Raw genomic sequence first — 22,599 nt, forward strand, 5'->3', positions numbered from 1 at the left:
AAAGTTTGCACACAAGTTCCAAGTGACATAACGAAGCTATTTGTAAGCACGTAATTTTTGACCCGCACATTAAAATTATCTTTAGTAGTCTTAGTATTTTTTGTCAATTATTTGAGTTTATAGGATTTCATTCTATTATTAATTTTAATTCAAGTTTTTAAAGCATAAAAATTGAAAACTACAAATCTTTTCCTTTATTTAAGCTAATTGATACTTTATCTAGTTATTTTAGTTTATTTCACTTTTCATAGAACTGAAAAATACAAAAAAAAATAGTATTGATATTTTATTTTTCCAAAAAGATAAGAAGTAAATTTTAAAAATATATATTTAATTAGTTTAGTTTTAAAGTTATAGGTTTTAGTATATGTTGAGTAGTATTTAAACAAGTAACTCTATGTCTCCGCCTAATATTTTCTGTTATCCTAGATAAATTAGTATTTTTGTGAAGTTTTTATTTTATTTCATTTTATTATCTAACATTAGAAGAAAAGAAGAAAAATGAAGTGAAAAAAAGGAAAGAAACGTAAATAGGGGAAACAGATTTTTGCCCAACTTTGAAATTTAATTCAAGTGATTCCCTGCCCATTTTGTCCTCTTTTATTTTTCTTATATAAATAATTATTGGTTTTTTTATTTTCTAATGGGGTCCACCTCCTTAAATGGATTTCTTCCATATCCTCAAAGAAAGAGAAGCCAAAACTCCTTTTCCTCATTCTCATACTTTGCATTATGGGAGATTACCACAATAATAATTTATGACTTTGTCCATTCCACTCACAAAAAGGGACACAATATTTTCTTATGGGGTGGGGACCGCACGCTAGCAAAAAGAAATTCTTTCTTCTTCTACAATCACAAAAGAATAGATAAGATCGCGCACACACATAGAGAGGAGGAACGAACAGAGGGAACAAAAACAGAGCAAAAGTGCAAAAAAGAGCCACGGCAGACACCAAAATCAGGAGTTTTCCACTTTCTTCTTCTTCCATATCTCCACCATGAAACCTCCATGATAACACCTGATTTTCATCCATTAATATCAGATCTCAAGTTACCTATGAACACCCCAAACCCACCTCTAACTTACCGTGAAAAGCTGTCAAAAACAATGCCAAAATTGAGCTCTGAAACTCAGCTCCAAAGAAGGTGAAAATTGCCTTTAAACCAGCCTCAAAACCCATGAGAGTCAGCCCCAAAATTCAGCTGTCAACAACCACCAAGAACCATCCAAAAATGGACTAAAACAACACCCGGAATGACCCGAAATAGCTGCTAAAAATCTGCTCAACTCTATCCGCACAACAGTCCTTAAACTCGCCCCAAACTTCAGCAAAATCTAGCCGCGAAACCCACGTAAGAGCAACTTCAAAATAGTTCCAAAGTTGTCGCGTTTCCGCTGTAAAGAAAGTGCTTAGCTCATTTTTTCACTTTTGAATTTTCGACGAGTTTCGAGTTGCCGGAGGGGTTGTTCTCTGTTCTGGTAGAGGCACCTGTTTGAGGTCTTCGTCCGATTTTTCGATCTAGGTCCTGTTCTCCAGTTTCCTGTGGAGATTCTTGCTTGAGGTTCTATTGCGTCGCGCCTCAGAATTGTCAAATAGTGGCATTTCAGATTTATTTGAGGTTTATTTCTCCCTTTCCTCTACTTTTTATTCGCTTAATGTCATGCTTTTGTTTATTTTCATAATCTCATTAAATAGTCTTTTCTTTGTATTTGTTGCTCGTATGTGTTAGTGTTTTGTTCCTCTGTTTTGGGGTGTCTTAGTTGTATTTGTTTATTCAGTTTTGTTCTGTTGATTACTGTTTGCATATTGTTTGGTTTAATTTTCTTAGATGAATCTTCATGCCTAAAATGAGCTTTTGATTTTCCTGTTCCATTGCTTCATTAAGGTATAAATGCTTAAGGTTTCACAACTAATATTTTGATGACAAAAGAATTAAATCAATAAAAATTCAATAGCTCGGTTGGTAGCTCAAGTGGTTGAAAATCTTGAGTTGCGAGATTGGTCTCTAAAGAAATAAACATGGGATTTTGTAACGATCCGGCCGGTCATTTCATGAGTTACTGCTCCGTTTTCCCTATTTCTACTTCTTTATGTCCTGTTCAGCTATATTATGTGGTATCGAGTTAGTTGGTTCGAGTTCTGAGTGGTTTTGGAGAGGTTTGGAACAATTAGTCTCTTTTGAATAAGCTTTAGTTGGAAAAGTCAACCGGACGTTGACTTATGTGAAAAAGGGCTCAGATGTGAATTTTGATGATTCGGATAACTTCATTAGGTGATTCGGGACTTACGAGTGTGATCGGAATATAACTTGGAGGTCAGTGGTAGATTTAAGCTTGAATAGGTGAAGTTGGAATTTTTGCGCTTTCCGATTGGTAGTGAAATTTTTTATATCGGGGTCGGAATGGAATTCTAGAGATTGAAGTAGGTCCGTTGTGTCATTTGTGACGCGTGTGCAAAATTTTAGGCCATTCGAAGGTGGTTTGATAAACTTTTTGATCGTTTTGCGGAATTCGGAAGTTTTGGGAATCTTAGGCTTGAATTCGAGGGTGTTTTGACTATTCGATGTTGTTTGGAGTGTTCTGAAGGTTGGTATAAGTTTGAATAGTGTAACGTGATTTGTTCATACTTTTGGTTGACGTCCTGGGGGCCTCGGGGTGATGTCATAACCGCATATGCGGTTATGGGTCCGCAGGTGCGATAACCGCAGAAGCGAGATCAAGCCGCAGTTGCAGCCATAAGTGCGAAGGCAGAAGCCACAGATGCAGAGAGTGGAGTGCACCTGCGAAGGAGCAGGTGCGGATATTTGAGTGCAGGTGCAGTAAGGGCAATTAAATGAAAAACTGCAGAAGCGGTTGGTTATGCGCAGATGTGGTCCCGCAGGTACGGGAATTGGACCGCAAATGCGGTATCGCTGGTCAGAACATATAAATAGATGCATTCGCGAAATTTTGCTAAGTTTCACCATTTTTGATGACGGAAAGAGATCTAGGGCTGTGATATTTCAAGGAAATCGAGGGGTTTCTATTGGGTAAGCTTCTTAAGCCTTATTATTTGTGTTTATGGCCATTTTCTCATTGTTTAATCATGGTATTAGTGGAAAATTAAGGAGGAAAGTTAGGAGATTAGGGCATGGAATTGGTGACCTTGATTTGGGGATTTAAGAGGTCGTTTGTGGTCGAATATTGGTGTATTTGGTATGTATGAACTCGTGAGAGTGTGAGGATTCTAGTTTTGTATTTTTTATCGGAATCCGATATGTGGTCCCGAGGGTCGGATTTGGCCAATTTTAGGATTTTTGAGTTAAATTGATTATTTTATATGGGTTTAATTCCTTTAGCGTATATTGATGGTTGTATGCTGATTTTGGTTAGATTCGGGGCACTTGGACGCCGAATCGAGAGGAAAAGGCATCGAGGGCTAGAGTTTGGCTTGGCTTAAGGTAAGTAACGCTTCCAAACTTGGTTCTGAGGGTTCTAAACCCCGAACTGTGTTCTATGATTACTATTGAGGTGACACAATGCCAAGTGACGGGCGAGTGGGTGTGCATCGTGAGGAATGCAGCCTGCATCATTTCGTGCCACCGCTTAGTGACTCTTTTTTGCTGATATCTGTGTTGTGGTTATGTGATCAAGTTAATGAGCAACAAATCATGCTAATCATCATGTTAAGGCTTCATGCTAACATTGTTGAGACCTGAGAGGTCGTTTCTTGCTGTCATGTCATTTGCTTCACTTATATTCTATACTAAGTCATGTTCATGCATATTATATCATGCCTCAGTCTCGATTATTGCTATTTGACATATCATATCATTGTTTGGGCTTGTATCATGACAATTTAGCCCATGTGTATGACATTGGAGAGTATTGACTGAGTGAGGCCGAGAGCCTGATATTGATTGACAGTATGGGATTGGGCTGCACGTTGCAGCGAGATATTGATCATGCCTTCGCTGGAATTGATATAGCGCTTGGGCTAAGAGAAGCCCCTCCAGAGTCTTTACACCCCCAGTGAGCGCAGTTGATGATATTGAGGGATGGATCTTCCCTGGACATGGATCTTGTCCGAAGTATTGGTATGGAGATGGATCTTCTCCATGAGGCTAGATTGGCCTGTTTCCTCGGAACTGGGTGACTTATAGTGTGTAATGTATATATATTCCGGGATGGATCTTCTCGGGGCCCAATGGGCCATATACAATACCGAGTGGTTGAAAATTGTGAGTTGAAGTATTATACGTAACATTGATCATGCTATCTGTGCATTGGTACTTAGAGGTTCCTGAGCTTTATACTCTATATCGTTCATACTATGTTTAATTACTACTGAGAAAATACATGAACTGTAAGCATGTCTACTTTTCCGTACAATTCACTGTTGCAACCTGTTGAGGTTTGGTTCGTCACTACCGTCAGTCCATAGTTTTGACTTGTTACTTACTGAGCTGGTGTACTCACGTTACTCACTACACCCCTGTGTGCAGATCCAGGTATCTCGGGGTACGACAACGGTTGTTGACCATACCAGTTGGAGACTTTCTATGGAGATTGCGAGGTAGCTGCTTGGCGACCGCAGTTCTGCCTTCTCCTTTCCTTATCTTCCATTAGTGTATTTATTTGGATATTCTCGGACCATGTTGGTCATGTTATTTCGAATAGATGTAATAGTTTTAGCTCATGACTTAGTGACACCCGAGGCCGGGATTGTATTTCTTATCGCTGGATATTGATTTCTACTTTTATCTTATTGAATTTCTATTAAATTATGATTTTCTTAAGTTTTTATTTGAAAAATGGAGTATTTGGAAATAAGTGGCCAACCTAATATCATGATAGGCGCCATCATGACATGGTTAAATTTTGGGTCGTGACATGTTGATATCAGAGCTTAGGTTACATAGGTCTCACGATTCATAAGAAGGTTTAGTAGAGTCTCGCGGATCGGTACAGAGACATTTGTATTTATCCTCGGGAGGCTGCAAAACCTCTATGAACACTTCATATTCTTGAATTCTTGTCGTGCGAATCTGTTGATCCTCTTACTAAACTTCTGTTATTCTACTCTCTCACATATGGTGAGGACATGTGCTACTGGTCAGGATGGATGACTACCAGTACCACAAGTTGGGGCCGAGGTCGTGGTAGGGGAAGGGGTGTGTCCTGCACAGTAGCTAGGGCAACACTTGCAGATCCACCCGCCGCCACAGTTCATGATCATTCTCCAATGAGGGATGCTCCAACAACACCAGCTCAGGCACCGACTGTGCCTATTCTTATTCTGAGTCTCCAAGAGACTTTGGCTTAGATTCTGACTGTGTGCACCAGTCTTGCTCAGGCAGTCACAGTTCCTACTACAGTAGATACCTCTCAGGCTGGGGGAGGCACTCAGACTCTTGCCGCCCATACACCTGAGTAGGTTGTTTAGGGACTCCAGACACAGGAGGCACCACCAGCCCAGCCGGTTGCACCTATTCAGGATTTTGTGGTTCCAATTATGCCTGATGACGAGCAGCGTCGATTGGAGAGGTTTGGTAGACTTCAGCCTCCGACTTTCAGCAGCGCAGAGGGGCCTAGGGTTTCTTGGATAAGTGTCAGAGGATGTTGCGTACAACGGGTATTCTGGATATTAGTGGAGTCTCATTTACTACTTTTCAGTTTTCTGGAGCTACCTTCACTTGGTGGGAGGCTTATGAGAGGTGTAGGCCTATTGGTGCACCACCCCTTACCTGACATCAGTTCTCCATTCTTTTCCTAGAGAAATATGTACCGCATTCCCGCAGAGAGGAGCTGCGCAGGCAGTTCGAGCAGCTGCGTCAGGGGTATATGACCGTATCGCAATATGAAATGAGGTTCTCCGAGTTGGCCCATCATGCTATCTGGCTAGTTCCCACAGATAGGGAGAGGATTAGGAGGTTTGTTGAGTGCCTCAACTATCAGTTACAAGTTTTTCTGACTAGAGAGCGAGTATCTGGCACTTCTTTTGAGAAGGTAATTGACATTGCTAGAGAGATGGAGTTAGTTCGCTGCCAAGAGCGGGATGACAGGGAGGCTAAGAGGTCCTAGGGATCTAGTAGCTTCAGTGGTATTCCTTCGGGAGGTCAGTCTCAGCACGGCAGAGGCCGTCCATTAGACATGCTCAGCCAGCCCCTTCAGGTCACCGTGGTAGGTCATCTGGCCATTGTTCTCACAATTCACATCAGGGTCACTCGTCTCTCAGTGCCCTTCTAGGTCAGAGTTTGACTCAGGCACCATCAGTTCAGGGTTCATCTATGCCTGGTTCTTTTAGTGGTCATTTCGGTACGTGGGGCTCCCTTTAGTCCCCACCGCCACTTGCTGCGAGGGGCTGCTTTGAGTGTGGAGATTTAGTCATATCAAGAGGTTTTGTCCCCATCTTATGGGAGGTTCATCCCAGTAGAGGAGTCAGCTTTCGGCTTCAGCACCAATTACCTCCCTACCCGCTCAATCAGCTCTAGGTGGTGGTCAGGCCCATTTTTATGGCCTCCCGGCCAGACCAGATGCTATTGCTTCAGATGTTGTGTCATCATATTTTTCCCATTATTTGGATATGCCCTGCGAGTCGTTTGTTTCATCTGTTCATGTATCTACTCTGGTGGGCGATACTATCATTGTGGACCATGTATATCAATCATGTGTAGTAACTATTGGGAGTTTGGATACCCGAGTGGACCTCTTGTTGCTTAGTATGGTTGGTTTTGACGTGATATTGGGCATAGATTGGTTATCTCCGTGTCATGCTATTTTAGATTGTCATGCTAAGACAGTGATATTGGTTATGCCGGGGTTGCCACGGATTGAGTGGCGAGGTTCGACTGAGTATGATCCCAGTAGGGTGATTTCATTTATGAAGGCCCAGTAGATGGTTGGGAATGGTTGTCTTTCATACTTGGCCTTTGTGAGGGATGTCAGTGCAGAGACTCCTAGTATTAATTCTATTCCTGTAGTGAGGGATTTTCTAGATGTGTTTCCTGCAGACCTGTCGAGCATGCCGCCGGACAGGGATATTGACTTTGGTATTCATTTGGTGCTGGGCACGCAGCCCATTTCTATTCCACTGTATCCTATGGCACCGACGGAGTTGAAAGAATTGAAGGAGAAACTTTAGGAACTCCTTGATAAGGGGTTTATTCGGCCTAGTGTGTCACCGTGGGGTGCGTCTATCCTATTTGTGAAAAAGAAGGATGGATCTATAAGGATGTGCATTGATTACAGGCAGTTGAACAAGGTCACAATCAAGAACAAGTATCTTTTGCCTCGTATTGATGATTTATTTGACCAGCTTCAGGGAGTGAGGGTGTTCTCTAAGATTGATCTATGTTCAAGGTATCACCAGCTGAAGATCAGGGATTCAGATATTCTTAAAACAACTTTCAGGACCCGATATGGTCATTATGAGTTCCTTGTGATGTCTTTTGGGCAGACCAATGCCCCAACAGCTTTCATGCATTTGATGAACAGCGTGTTTCGGCCCTATCTCGACTCGTTCGTGATTGTTTTCATTGATGATATTCTGGTATATTCATGTAGTCAGGAGGACCACGCAGAGCATTTCAGGGTTGTGTTGCAGAGATTGAGGGAGGAGAAACTTTATGCAAAGTTCTCCAAATGTGAGTTTTGGCTCAGTTTAGTGGCTTTTTTGGGGCACGTGGTGTCCAGTGACAATATTCAGGTTGATTCGAAGAAGATAGAAGCGGTTCAGAGTTGGCCCAGACCGTCCTCAGCCACAGAGATTCGTTGATTTCTTGGTTTGGCGGGTTATTGCTGCTAGTTCATTCAGGGATTTTCATCTATAGCAAAACCTTTGACCAAGTTGACTTAGAAGGGTGCTCCATTCACGTGGTTGGATGAGTGTGAGGCGAGCTTTCAGAAGCTCAAGACCGCCTTGACCATAGCTCCAGTGTTAGTGTTGCCATCAGCTTCAGGTTCTTATTTAGTGTATTGTGATGCTTCGAGAGTTTGTATTGGGTGTGTTGATGCAAGAGGGTAGAGTTATTGTTTATGCTTCTCGTCAGTTGAAGCCCCATGAGAGGAACTACCCCATTCATTATTTGGAGTGTGCTGCCATTGTTCATGCGTTCAAGATTTGGAGACATTATTTGTATGGTGTGTCTTGTGAGGCGTTTACTGATCATCGTACCCTCCAATACTTGTTCAAATAGAAGGATATCAATTTGAGGCAGCACAGATGGTTGGAGTTGCTAAAGCACTATGATATCATTATCTTGTACCATCCGGGGAAAGCAAATGTAGTGGCCGATGCCTTGAATAAGAAAGCGGTGAGTATGGGTAGTCTTGCATTTATTCCTGTTGGGGAGAGACCTCTTGCAGTTGATGTTCAGGCCTTGGTCAATCGGTTCATGAGGTTGGATATTTCGGATCCTAGTCGGGTATTGGCTTGTGTGATTTCTCGGTCTTCCTTATTTGATCGCATTAGAGAGCACCAGTATGATGATCCTCATTTGCTTGTCCTTAAGGACATAGTTCAGCACGACGATTTTAGAGATGTGACTATTGGTGATGATGGGGTGTTGAGGATGCAGGGGCGAATATGCGTGCCCAATATGGATGAGCTTCGGGAGTTGATCTTCGTAGAGGCCTATAGCTCGCGGTATTCCATCCATCTGAGTGCCGCGAAGATGTATCAGGATTTGAGACAACATTACTGGTAAAGAAGAGTGAAGAAGGATATTGTGGAATTTGTAGCTTGGTATCTCAATTCTCAGCATGTGAAATATGAGCATCAGAGATCGGGTGGCTTGCTTCAGCAGATTGATACCGGAGTGGAAGTGGGAGCGGATCACCACGGACTTTGCAGTTAGATCCCTTCAAACCTTGAAGAAGTTTGATGCTATTTGGGTGATTATGGATCGACTGACCAAGTTCGTGCACTTCATTCATATGATATTACCTATTCTTCAAAGCGGCTGGCAGATATCTATATTCGACAGATGTTCGCTTTCATTGTGTCCAGTTTCCATCATTTCAGATAGAGGTACTCAGTTTACTTTGCAGTTTTGGAGAGCCGTGCAAGGAGAGTTGGGTACTCAGGTTGAGGTGAGCATAGCTTTTCACCCTCAGACGGACAGGCAGTCTGATCGCACTATTAAGATATTGGAGGACATGTTGCACGTTTGTGTCATTGATTTTGGAGGGTCATGGGATTAATCTATACCACTTGCAGAGTTTTCTTACAACAATAGTTATCAGTCGAGTATTCAGATGACTCCATATGAGGATTTGTATGGGAGATAATGTAGATCTCCAGTTAGTTGGTTTAAGCCGGGTGAGGCTCAACTTTTGGGTACAGACTTGGTGCAGGACGCTTTGGACAAGGTGAAGGTGATTCAGGAGCGACTTCGTATAGCACAGTCGAGACAAAAAAGTTATACTGCCAGGAAGGTCCGTGATGTGTCCTACATGGTTGGGGATAAGGTTCTATTGAAGGTTTCACCCATGAAGGGTGTTGTGATATTTGGGAAGAAGGGTAAATTGAGTCCTTGGTTCATTGGGCCTTTTGAGGTGCTTCAAGGGATTGGGGAGGTAGCTTATGAGCTTACTTTGCCATCCACCTTGTCGAGTGTACATCTGGTATTTCATGTTTCTATGCTCCGGAAGTATATTGGCGATCCGTCCCATGTTTTGGATTTCAGCACTGTTCAGTTGGATGGTGATTTGACTTATGATGTGGAGCCAGTGGCTATTTTGGGGCGTCAGGTTCGAAAGTTGAGATCAAAGGATATAGCTTCAGTGAAAGTGCAGTAGAGAGGTCAGCCCATGGAGAAGGCTACCTGGGAGACCGAGCGGGAGATGCAGAGCAGATATCCTCACCTATTTGAGGTTTCGGGTATGTTTCTTGACTCGTTCGAGGATGAACGTTTGTTTAAGAGGGGGATGATGTAACGGCTCGGCCGGTCGTTTCATGAGTTACTACTCTGTTTTCCCCATTTCTACTTCTTTATGTCCTGTTCAGCTGTATTATGTGGTATCAGGTTAGTTGGTTTGGCTTCGGAGTGGTTTTGGAGAGGTTTGCGACACTTAGTCTATTTTGAGTAAGCTTGAGTTGGAAAAGTCAACCGGACGTTGACTTATGTGAAAAAGGGCTTGGATGTGATGGTTCAGATACCTTTGTTAGGTAATTTGGGACTCAGGAGCGTGATCGGAATGTAAGTTGGAGGTCCGTGGTAGATTTAGGCTTGAACTGGCGAAGTTAGAATTTGACGCTTTCCGGTTGGTAGTGGAAATTTTTATATCGGGGTCGGAATGGAATTTCAGAGATTGTAGGTCCGTTGTATCATTTTGTAACGTGTGTGCAAAATTTCAAGTCATTCGGAGGTGGTTTGATAGACTTTTTGATTGTTTGCGGAATTCGGAAGTTTTGGAAATCTTAGGCTTGAATCCGAGGGTGTTTTGACTATTCGAAAAATTCCTCACATCAAAAGAAACTGGGGAAGGAGTTTTGTTTTCTATAAAAGACGGTTCCAAAAGTTGTAAGGTTATACCTCATTTTGTCTTAGTTCGAATTTGAGCCTTCATGCCTTTCTTTCTGTCTAACCCTGTTCAACAGGCACATTACCGCCCAAAATAGATTTTCCAGATACACTTTGAAAGTGCCAAGTTAGACATGACAGGAACATATGATATTTTTACCATGGTTAATACCTTGTAATCTGCAGAACTAGAGAAAATAAGAAGAAAAGAACAAAATGATAATTTTATTGGTGAAATCCTTCACAGGCACCATAAGGCGACGGTGAGTTGAGAGAAAGAACAAAATGAGAGAGGCTTGATGGTGAAACCCTTCGGGCACTACAAGTCGAATAAGGATCGTGAATCAGATAGGATAATCGAAGCATTGAAGCCCAATTTCGCGGCTTAGAGGTATAACAAGAGTTTAACATTAGACTTGTTTGAGAGATTAGGCCGCTTAATTCAAAATACATGTCATGGTCATTGGAGTTGGTATCCACGTCAGATAAGTTTCTACTTGGTAATTTTCTTGTTAGACATCATCTCTTTCCATTGTCCCCTTACTATGTTCCTCTTTCTTTGTTTAAGTCCTCTTTTTTAGTCTGTTTTGTTAGAACAAGTGAAATGATTTAAAATTTGCTATTAGTTTTCCAATTGCACAAAGCAGAGTCTGGCTAGCACATCAAAGTGGCATAAGTCAGGAAAGAGTAGTATGCACACCAAGTTAATTGACGTGCTTTGGAATTCATGTGAAATTCAAAAGTTTGGTAAATGTCAATTCATGAGAACAATGCAAGAGATAGATGGTATTGGGCTTGAACGGTTCAGAGGTGTTTTTTGTGATAATAGTTGACAAAAAATGGGTAGTTAATAACAAGCAAAGTCTTCCAAGTTGAAATCAAAGTTATCATCGAAAGTGAAGGAGCAATCGCCCTTAAGGTCAAGGCCACAAACCAACCACCATGTTTTAAACTCACAAGTTTTCTTTGTTTGAAAAGGGACGAAGACTATGTCCAAATCAAAGCTTGGAAGCTTAAATCTTTCGGGTGTCGTGCCCAAATTTTGTCAGCACAAAGGCTGTTTGAGAATGTTTTTATCTCATAGACATTCTCCTAGTTGAGAAGACCATCACCTCCTAGGCATTTTTCCTTGTTGAAAAGAACCATACCTCCTAAGCATTCTCCTAAATCAGAAGAGTCTTTAGTTTTTCTTAAGTTCAGGAGTCCCGCCTGGAAAATAAGGTCAGTTTTAGTTTTCTCAAGTTATTAATCTTTAGCTTTCCTTAAGTTCAAAGTCCCCTCTGGAAAATAGGGTCATTTCTAAGTTTCTCCAAAGTTGTCAGTTTTAGTTTTCTTAAGTTTCCATTATTTTGCATTCCTTTAGTTCAGGGGTCCCACCTAGAGAATAGGGTCAATTTTTAATTTCCTTAAGTTATTAGTCTTTAGTTTTACTTGATTTCAGGGGTCCTGCCTAGAGAATAGGGTCAGCTTTTAGTTTTCTTAAGTTGTTAATCTTTATTTTTTCTTGAATGCAGGGGTCCCTCCTGGAGAATAATGCCAATTTTAGTTTTCTTAAGTTCTTAATCTTTAGTTTTCCTTGAGTTCAAGGGTCCCGCCTGGAAATTAGGGTCAGTTTTAGTTTCCTCAAGTTATTAATCTTTAGCTTTCCTTAAGTTCAGGGTCCCCCCTGGAAAATAGGGTCACTTCAAAGTTTCTCCTAAGTTATCAGTTTTAGTTTTCTTAAGTTATCAATCTTTAGCATTCCTTTAGGTCAGGGGTCTCGCCTGGAGAATAAGGTTAGTGTTTGGTTTCCTTTAATTGTTAGTCTATAGTTTTTCTTAAAGTTCAGGGGTCCCGCCTAGAGAATAGAGTCAGTTGTTAGTTTTCTTAAGTTTTTACTCTCTAGTTTTTCTTGAGTTCAGGGGTCCTGCCTGGAGAATAGGATCAATTTTTAGTTTAGTCAAGCTCAATTTATAGTTTTTCTTAAGCTCAATCTCATAGGAGATACACATCCTATACGAGTCTTTAATTTTACTATCATCATTGCATCTTTCTGTCACGACCCGAATTTTTCACCCTTGGGAGTCGTGATGACGCCTACTAGTGAAAGCTAGGCAAGCCAATTAGTCCAATTATTTACCATGTTCATTCTTAATCTCTTAGCAATTTCAAAACAACATAACAAAAGCGGTGGAATTAATAATAATAAAAATAGTACGGAAGACGAAATTTGATAATTTATATTAATACAAACTGCGAAAATCTAAGTATAACTCTACCCAAAATTTGGTGTCACAGTTACACAGACTGTCTAAGAGTAGTACAAATATGAGTACGAAAGGTAAATACAAGCTATTTCAGAAATACATAGAGGAAAAATATAGAAAGATAGAAGGAGACGTCAGGGCCTGCGGACGCCTGCAGGACTACCTCGGGTCGCCTGAATGGACTGAAGACAGCACCCTCACTATGGTCCAAAAGCGGCGTCACCGGGATCTACACATAGTGCGGAGTGTAGTATCAGCACAACCGACCCCATGTGCTGGTAAGTGCCTAGCTTAACCTCGGCGAAGTAGTGACAAGGCTAGGACCAGGCTACCAAATAAACCTGTGCAGTTAAATCATATGCAACGGAAAATAAAAGCAGGAAAGTACAGTTAAGAAGGGGAGGGGGAAAACATGCTGCGGGGAACCTCAAATAATAATAGAAGGACAAACAGATAACTATAAGGATCACCAAAGTTCAATTACCTACAAGAATAAGAAATGAAAGACAAGTGCACGGCATCACCCTTCGTGCTTTTACTCTCGTCCTCACCATAAGAATCAATAAATCTGCACGGCATCACCCTTCGTGCTTTTACTCTCTTCCTCACCATATAAATCAATATAATCGGCACGGAATTGTACATCGTGCAGCACGACATCACCCTTCATGCTTTTACCTCACAATATTGGTACAGCATCACCCTTCGTGCATTAACACTCTCAAAATCATACACGGCATCACCCTTCGTGCTTTAACACTCTTCCTTACCCAAGCAATAATCACAAACAATTTGCGCAAGGGAATCAATAATATTTACATAAAGTCCCAGCAAGGGAACAATAGCATAACAACAATATCCCGGCAAAGGAAAACAATATCATGAATATTAACGTCCCGACAAGGGAGATAATATCATAAACCTCTTATCTTTTCCACATTTACTTCACAACTTGAGCCAACACTCTAAAATGTTGAACTGCCATTAATACTTCCACAAATCATTTTACAACTTTAGACAACTCTCTTCAATGCTCAATTACCAATAATACTTTCACAAGTCTTGTTCATCAATAGAAATCAATACATAAAGCATGAACAATATGAAACACAGTCACATTAATAATAGTATAAGACTCACGAGCATGCTTGACACCAATATTTAGATACTCGTCACCATACATATACATCGTACTCAAAAATTAAGACATAGCAAATAAGTCACGACTCCTAATCCCTCAAGCGAAGGTTAGACCAAACACATACCTCGATGCCGCGAACACAATTCAAGCCTCAAGTACTACTTTATATCTTGTTTCCACCACCAATTCGCTTGTATCTAGCCAAAATTTACTTAACAATATCAATACATGCTAAATGAATCAATTCTAATGCATGAAAATAAGTTTTCCAATATTTCCTCAAAAAGTTAAAAAAATCGACCCTAGGCCCGCTTGGTCCAAATCCAAAATTAGGAACAAAATACGATTACTCATTCACCCCCGAGCCCAGACATATAATTGGTTTTGGAATCCGACCTCAATTTGAGGTCTAAATCCCCCAATTCCAACATTCTTAGGTTTTACCCAAAATTACCAATTCCACCATGAAAACCCTAGATTCTAGGATGAAATCTTGTTAAAAGAAGTTAAGGAGTGAAAGAAATAAGTTAAAAAGCACTTACTAGTGTTTTGGGAGAATAAAGAGTGTTTGGAAAATCGCCTCTTATGTTTTAGGGTTTTGAAAAGTGAAAAATAACTTAAAGTCCCGTTTAAATATACTTCTCTCAAACCCTCTCCACGGACCGCATAAAAAGCACTGCGGCCGCGGAGCTCCATGGCGGACCACAAGAAATCGAGCGCGGCTGCGAAGACCTAGCCTTGCTCATCGCGGACCGCATAAATCCCACCGCGGTCGCGAAGACTCCACCACAGTCGCGAAGATTCCACCGCGGACCACAAGACCGAGCTTTAGAGACCTGCAACTTCTCTGAACCTGCAACTTAAGTGTAAAAATATTCCGAAACCTATCCGAAACTCACCCGAGCCCTTGGGGCTCCAAACCAAACGCGCATACTAACTCGAAAACATGTATGGACTTACTCGTGCAATCAAATCGCCAAATTAACACCTTTAACAACGAATTTATCATCAAAATCAAAGAAAAACTTCATGAACTCTTAAGTTCCATTTTTTACAACCGAGGGTCCGATTCACGTCATTTCAAGTCCGTTTCTTACCAAACTTCACGGGATCAACTTAAATAACATATGAGACCTGTACCGGGCTCCGGAACCAAGATACGGGCCCGATACCATCAAATTCCAATACATCTACATTTCCAAAAACTCTTAAAATTTCATAGAACAAATTTATTTAAAAACTCATTTCTCGGACTTGGGATCTCGGAATTCAATTATGGGCATACGCCAAAGTCCCATATTTTCCTACGGACACTCCGGGACCTTCAAATCACTGGTCCGGGTCCGTTTACCCAAAATATTGACCAAAGTCAATGAAATTCATTTTAAAAGCAAAATTTATCATTTTCCATAGATTTTCACATAATGACTTTTCGGACACACGCCTGCACTGTGCACGCAAATCAAGGTGAGACAAAAAGAAGGTTTTAAGGCCTCGGAACATAGAATTTATTTCCAAAACAAGTGATGATCTTTTGGGTCATCACATTCTCCACCTTTAAAATAATTGTTCGTCCTCGAACGGACATAAGAAAAAAGTACTTGAGTCGGATAAAAGATGGGGATATCGACTCTGCATATCGGACTCGGACTCCCAGGTCGCTGCCTCAACAGGTTGACCTCTCTATTGAACACGAACAAAAGGAAAACTCTTCGATCTCAACTGACGAACCTGCCGGTCTAGAATAGCTACTGGCTCCTCCTCATAGGACAAGTCCTTTTCCAACAGGACAATGTCGAAGTCTAACACGTGGGATGGATAGCCGTGATACTTCCGAAGCATAGACACATGAAACACTAGATGCATGGCTGATAAGCTCGGCGGCAACACAAGTTTGTAAGCCACCTCTCCCACTCGATCAAGAATCTCAAACGGGCCAATGAATATAGGGCTAAGCTTGCCCCTCTTCCCAAATCTCATCACGCCCTTTATAGGCAACACCCGCTCGCCGGCCATGAATGCCACATCGTGAACCTTACGATCAGCATAACTCTTTTTCCTAGACTGAGCTGTACGAAGCCTATCCTGATTAATCCTGACCTTATCCAAGGCTTCCTGTACTAGATCCGTACCCAACAACCGAGCCTCTCCCAGCTCAAACCATCCAACCGGCGACCGACACCACCTACCATATAAAGCCTCATAAGGATCCATTTGGATACTCGACTTGTAGCCGTTGTTGTAGGCAAGCTCCGCTAAAGGCAAGAACTGATCCTATGAGCCTCCAAAGTCATTGACACAAGCTCGGAGCATATCCTCCAAAATCTAAATAGTACACTCAGACTGCCCGTTCGTCTGAGGATGAAACGCTGTGCTCAACTCAACTCGTGTGCCCAACTCACGCTAAACTGCTCTCTAGAAATGCAAGGTAAACTACGTACCTCGATCCGAAATAGACACGGGCACATCATGAAGATGAACAATCTCTCAGATATAGATCTCAGCTAACTTCTCGGAAGAATAGGAGACTGCTACAGGAATGAAATGTGCTGACTTAGTCAGCCTATCAACAATAACTCGCACTACATCGAATTTCCTCTGAGTTCGTGGGAGTCCAACAACGAAGTCCATAGTGATACGCTCCCACTTCCACTCAGGAATATCATTCTTCTGGAACAAACCACCAGGTCTCTGATGATCGTACTTAACCTGTTAACAATTCAAACATCGAGCCACATATGCAACAATATCCTTCTTCATCCTCCTCCACCAATAATGCTGCCGCAAATCCTGATACATCTTAGCGGCGCTTGAATGAATAGAGTACCGGGAACTATGGGCCTCCTCTAAAATCAACTCTTGAAGCCCATCCACATTAGGTACACAAACTCGACCATGCAGCCTCAAAGCTCCATCATCTCCCAAAGTAACCTACTTAGCACCACCGTGCTGCACCGTGTCCCTAAGGACATACAAATGAGGATCATCATACTGCCGATCTCAAATACTCTCCAATAAAGAAGAACGAGCAACTATGCAAGCCAACACCCGGCTGGGCTCAGAAACATCCGACCTCACGAATTGATTGGCCAAAGCTTGAACATCCAAAGCAAGCGGTGTCTCACCGTCCAGAATATACGCAAGACTACCCATACTGGCTGACTTCCTACTCAAAGCATCCGCCACAACAATGGCCTTCCCCGGATGATATAAGATGGTGATATCATAGTCTTTCAATAGCTCCAACCACTTTCTCTGCCTCAAATTTAGCTCCTTCTGCTTGAACAAATATTGCAGACTCTTGTGATCCGTGAACACCTCACATGACACGCCATACAGGTCGTGCCTCTAGATCTTCAATGCATGAACAATGACTGCTAACTCCAAATCATGGACTGGATAGTTCTTCTCATGAATCTTCAACTTCCGGAAAGCATAAGCAATGACCTTTCCATCCTGCATCAATACCACACCAAGTCCAATACGAGATGCATCACAATAAACTATAAATGGCCCTTAACCTGTGGGCAAAATCAACATCGGTGCCATAGTCAAAGCTGTCTTGAGCTTCTGAAAGCTTGCCTCACGCTCGTCCCACCACCTGAATTGGGCACTCTTCTAGGTCAACCTGGTCATCGGGACTGCAATAGACAAAAGCCCCTCCAAAAAGTGACGGTAGTAGCCTGCCAAACCCAAGAAACTCCGGATCTCTGTAGCTGATGCGGGTCTAGGACAGTTCTTGACTGCCTCTATCTTCTTGAGATATGCCTGAATACCCTCTGCTGAAACTACATGACCCAAGAATGCAACCAAACTCAACCAGAACTCACACTTCGAAAACTTAGCATACAACTGACTATCTTTCAAAGTCTGAAGAACCACTTTCAGATGATGCTCATGCTTCTCCCGGCTGCGGGAATAGATCAAAATATCATCAATGAAGACTATCAAAAACGAATCCAAGTAAGGCCTAAACACTCGGTTCATCAAATCCATAAAAGCTGCTTGGGCATTGGTCAACCCAAATGACATCGCCAAGAACTCATAATGCTCGTACCGAGTGCGGAAAGCTGTCTTGGGGAGGTTGGATTCCCTAATCCTCAGCTGATGGTAGCCAGATCTCAAGTCAATCTTCGAAAATACCTTGGCACCCTGAATCTGATCAAACAAATCATCAATCCTCGACAACAGATACTTATTCTTGATTGTAACCTTATTCAATTGCCAGTAATCTATACACATCCTCATCGATCCGTCCTTCTTCTTAAAAACAACACTGGTGCACCCCAAGGCGAGACACTAGGTCTAATGAAGACTTTATCAAGAAAGTCTTGCAACTGCTCCTTCAATTCTTTCAACTAAGGTGGGGCCATACGATACGGCGGAATAGAAATGGGCTGAGTGCCCGGAGCCAAATCAATGTAGAAGTTAATATCCCTGTCAGGTGGCATACCCAGCAGGTCTGAAGGAAATACATCAGGAAATTCATGAACTACAGGCACAAAATCCATAGAAGGAACCCCAGCACTAGAATCACGAACATATGCCAAATAGGCCAAACACCCATTCTCGACCATTTGCCGAGCCTTCATATACGAGATAACACTATGGGTAGAATGACCAGGAGTCCCTCTCCACTCTAAACGAGGCAACCTCGGCAAGGCTAAGGTCACAGTCTTGGCATGACAGTCCAAGATAGCATGGTAAGGTGATAACCAGTCCATCCCCAATATGACATCAAAATCAACAATGTCCAATAGTAACAAATCTACTCGAGTCTCAAGACCCCCAATCACAACTATACATGAACGATGGACACGATCTACCACAATAGAATCACCCACCGATGTAGACACATATAGGAGCACTCAAAGAATCACTAGGCATGACCAGATACGGTGCAAAATAAGATGACACATAGGAGTATGTAGATCCTGGATCAAATAGAACTGAAGCATCACTACTACAAACCAGAATAATACCTGTGATAACTGCATCGGAAGCCTCAGCCTCAGGCCTGGCTGGAAGAGTATAATATCGGGGCTGAGCCCTACCACTCTGAACTACATCTCTGGGACGACCTGCTACTGGCTGACCTCTACCTCTAGCGTCCTGAGCTCTACCTCTAATAACTCTACCTCCACCTCTACCTCCACCTCTAGTTGGCTGGACGGGCTATGGAACACTCGGTGCCTAAACCATGGCACGGGAACCCTGATGATGAGAGTTGTTTGGTGCTCGAGGGCAAAATCTAGCAATATACCCCATATCGCCACATGTATAACAAGCCCTCGGCGGCTGAGACTGCTGACCCTAACGGCCTGAATAACCACTCTGAAAACTCTAGAGTGGAGGTGCACTGATAGGAGCTGGTGGTGCACTGTATGGCAACTGATCAGAATACTGCATACGAGAACCACAACCACTTGGAGCACCGTGAGAAGCCTGAAGTGCTGAATGGAACGGCCTGGGAGGATGGCCCCTACCAAAAGAATCCCTGCCTCCAGATGAGGCACCACTGAATCTGCCCGAGTGGCGAGGCCTCTTGTCAGACCCCTGACCACCCTCCCGTGATAGAACCATCTCAACTCTACTGGCCACATTGGCCGCATCCTGAAAAGAAAAATTGTTCCCCGTCTCCTTAGCCATCTGCAATCGAATAGGCTAAATGAGTCCCTCAATGAACCTCCTCACTCTCTCTCAGTGGGAAGTATAAGAAGAGCATGATAGTCCAAGTCAATAAATCTGGTCTAATACGGAGTAACAGTCATAGAACCTTATTGGAGATGCTCAAACTGCCTCCGATAGTTCTCCCTCTGAGTGATAGGAAGAAACTTATCCTAAAATAGCTGAGAAAACTGATCCCAAGTCAAAGTTGGTGATCCAGCTGGCCTATCCAAACAATAATCTCTCCACCAAGTCTTGGCAGAACCAGACAAACGAAAGGTAGCAAAGTCGACCCCATTGGTTTCCACTATCCCCATGTTCCTGGGAACCTCATGATAGATGTCTAAATGATCTTGGGGATCCTTAGAAGATGCAATGCTGAAAGTGGTGGTGAAGAGCTTGGTAAACATGTCCAATCTCCACAAGGAATCAGCAGACATTGCTGCTCCATCACCGGTCTGAGCTACCACACCCGACTGAACTGCTCCAACTGGCTAAGCTGCTGGAGTCTGAAACTGGGGAACTATCTGCTCCGGAGTGTGGGTAGTGGGAGTCTGTGCTCCTCCCCCGGCCTGAGAGACGGCAGGTGCTACCAGAAGTAAGCCTGTCCGGGTGACACTCTCCATAAGGCCCACTAGAAGGACCAAAGCATCATAGAGTACTGGGTAGCAATGAACCCCTCTAGGACCTGAGTTGGGCCCACTGAAACTGCTTGGGCCAGAACCTCATCATCAAACTCAACCTAAGGCTCCGCCGCTGGTGCTGCTGTTTTTGGCTGAGCTCTGCCCCTGCCTCAGCCTCTAGCACGGCCTCGGCTTTGCCCTCTGCCCCTTGTGGGAGCTACTATTGGGGGACTCGGGCTGCTGATCAGTGGATGAGGAAGCGCGTGTTCTCGCCATCTGCAAAAGAACAAAGTAGAAATCAATCAATATTTAGAAACCAAACTGCATGACAGGAAAGAATAGATGTGAAGTTTTTCCTAACTCTGTAGCCTCTGGGGATAAATACAAACGTCTCCGTACCGATCCCTCAGACTCTACTAAGCTTGTCTATGAATTGTGAGACCTAAGAAACTTAGAGCTCTGATACCAACTTGTCACGACCTGAATTTTCCACCCTCGGGAGTCATGATGGCGCCTACTAGTGTAAGCTAGGCAAGCCAACCATTCCAATTATTTACTTTTTTTCATTTTTAAATCCTTTAGTAGTTATGAATTAACATTTGCAAAATCAGTGGAAATAATAAAGGGGAAGAATGAAATGTATCCATTTAATATAAAATCGATAAAAATCCATAAACTAAAAACTACCAGAACTGGTATTATAACTTCACAGACCGTCTAGGAATACTACAAATAGGGGTCCGAAAGATAAATACAAAGTTATTTCGGAAATACATAAAAGAAACATTATGGAAGGACAGAAGGAGACACCAAAGCCTGCGGACGCCTGCAGGACTACCTCGGGTCGCCTAATGGACTAAATGTAGCAACCTCTATGTGGTCCAAAAGCTAAGGCACGGGGATATGCAGACAGTGCAGAGTGTAGTATCAGCACAATCGACCCCATGTGCTGGTAAGTGCCTAGCCTAACCTAGGCGAAGTAGTGATGAGGCTAGGATCAGACTACCAAATAAACTTGTGCAGTTAAATCATATACAACAGAAATAAAGGCAGAAATATACAGTTAAGGATGGGAAAAGGGGAAACATGCTACGGGGAACATAAAAAAAACTAACAGAAGAACAACAGATAAATATAAGGATCACCAAAGTTCGATTACCAACGAGAATCAGAAATAAAAGACAAGTGCACGGCATCACCATTCGTACTTTTACACTCGTTCTCACCATAATAATCAATATAATCTGTACGACATCACTCTTCGTGCTTTTACTCTCGTCCTCACCATAAAATCAATAAAATCGGCACGGAATTGTACATCATGCGGCACGACATCACCCTTCGTGCATTAACACTCTCAAAATCATACACGACATCACCCTTCGTGCTTTACACTCTTTCACAAATGTCATGCATGGCATCACCCTTTGTGCTTTAACACTCCTCCTAACCCAAACAACAATCACAAAGCAATAAGGTCACGAGAATCAATAAGATTACAATAAAATCCCGGCAAGGGAACAATAGCACAATAACAATATCCCGGCAAGGGAAACAATATCATGAATAATAACGTCCCGATGAGGGAGATAATACCAAAAGCAATAACATCCCGGCAAGGGAGATAATATCATAAACCTCTTCTCTTTTCCACATTTACCTCACAATTCAATTCACAACTTGAGCCAACACTCTACAATGTTAACAATTCATTTCTCGACTTGAGCCAACGCTCTACAATGTTCAATTACCAATAATACCTCCACAAATCATATTCCTCAATAGAAATCATCATATAAAACATGAATAATATAAAATGGAGTCACATTAACCATAGTATAGACTCACGGGCATGCTTGAGACCAACGTATAGATACTCATCACCATACCTATATGTCGTACTCAACAATTAACACATAGCAAATAAGACTAAACTCTTAATCCCTCAAGCTAAAGTTAGACAAAACACTTACCTCAAAGCCACGAACACAATCAATCTTCAACTACCGCTTTACCTCTTGGTTCCACTTCCAACTCGCTCGTATCTAGCCACAATTTACTTAATAACATTAATAAATGCTAAATAACAAATCCTAATGCATGAAAATAGGTTTTCTAGTGTTTTTCCCAAAAAGTTAAAAAAATCGACCCTGGGCCCGCTTGGTCCAAATCCAAAATTCAAACCAAACCCGATTACCCATTCACCCCCGAACCCGTACATATAATTGGTTTTGGAATCCGACCACGATTTGAGGTCTAAATCCCCAAATTCCAATATTCTTAGGTTTTACCCAAAATTTCCAATTCCACCATGAAAACCCTATATTGTAGGATGAAATCTTGTTAAAAGAAGTTAAGGAGTGAAAGAAATAAGTTAAAAACGACTTACTAGTGTTTTAGGAGAATAAAGAGT

At 42.3% G+C, this 22,599-nt stretch overlaps 1 long non-coding RNA gene across 2 annotated transcripts; it reads left to right on the plus strand.

Annotated features, from left to right (window-relative positions):
• Nucleotides 1-828: 828 nt before the first annotated feature.
• Nucleotides 829-4,798, plus strand: LOC104236487 (uncharacterized). Of its 2 annotated transcripts, XR_011407681.1 has the most exons (3): nucleotides 872-1,623; nucleotides 3,377-3,444; nucleotides 4,489-4,798. It is a non-coding gene; the product is annotated as an uncharacterized lncRNA (long non-coding RNA). The 2 variants fall into 2 exon arrangements; XR_713437.2 differs by lacking the exon at nucleotides 3,377-3,444 and having other exon boundaries at nucleotides 829-1,623.
• Nucleotides 4,799-22,599: the final 17,801 nt, after the last annotated feature.

The sequence above is a fragment of the Nicotiana sylvestris genome, chromosome 5 (genome assembly GCF_000393655.2).
Source record: "Nicotiana sylvestris chromosome 5, ASM39365v2, whole genome shotgun sequence".
Classification (NCBI taxonomy): Eukaryota; Viridiplantae; Streptophyta; class Magnoliopsida; order Solanales; family Solanaceae; genus Nicotiana; species Nicotiana sylvestris.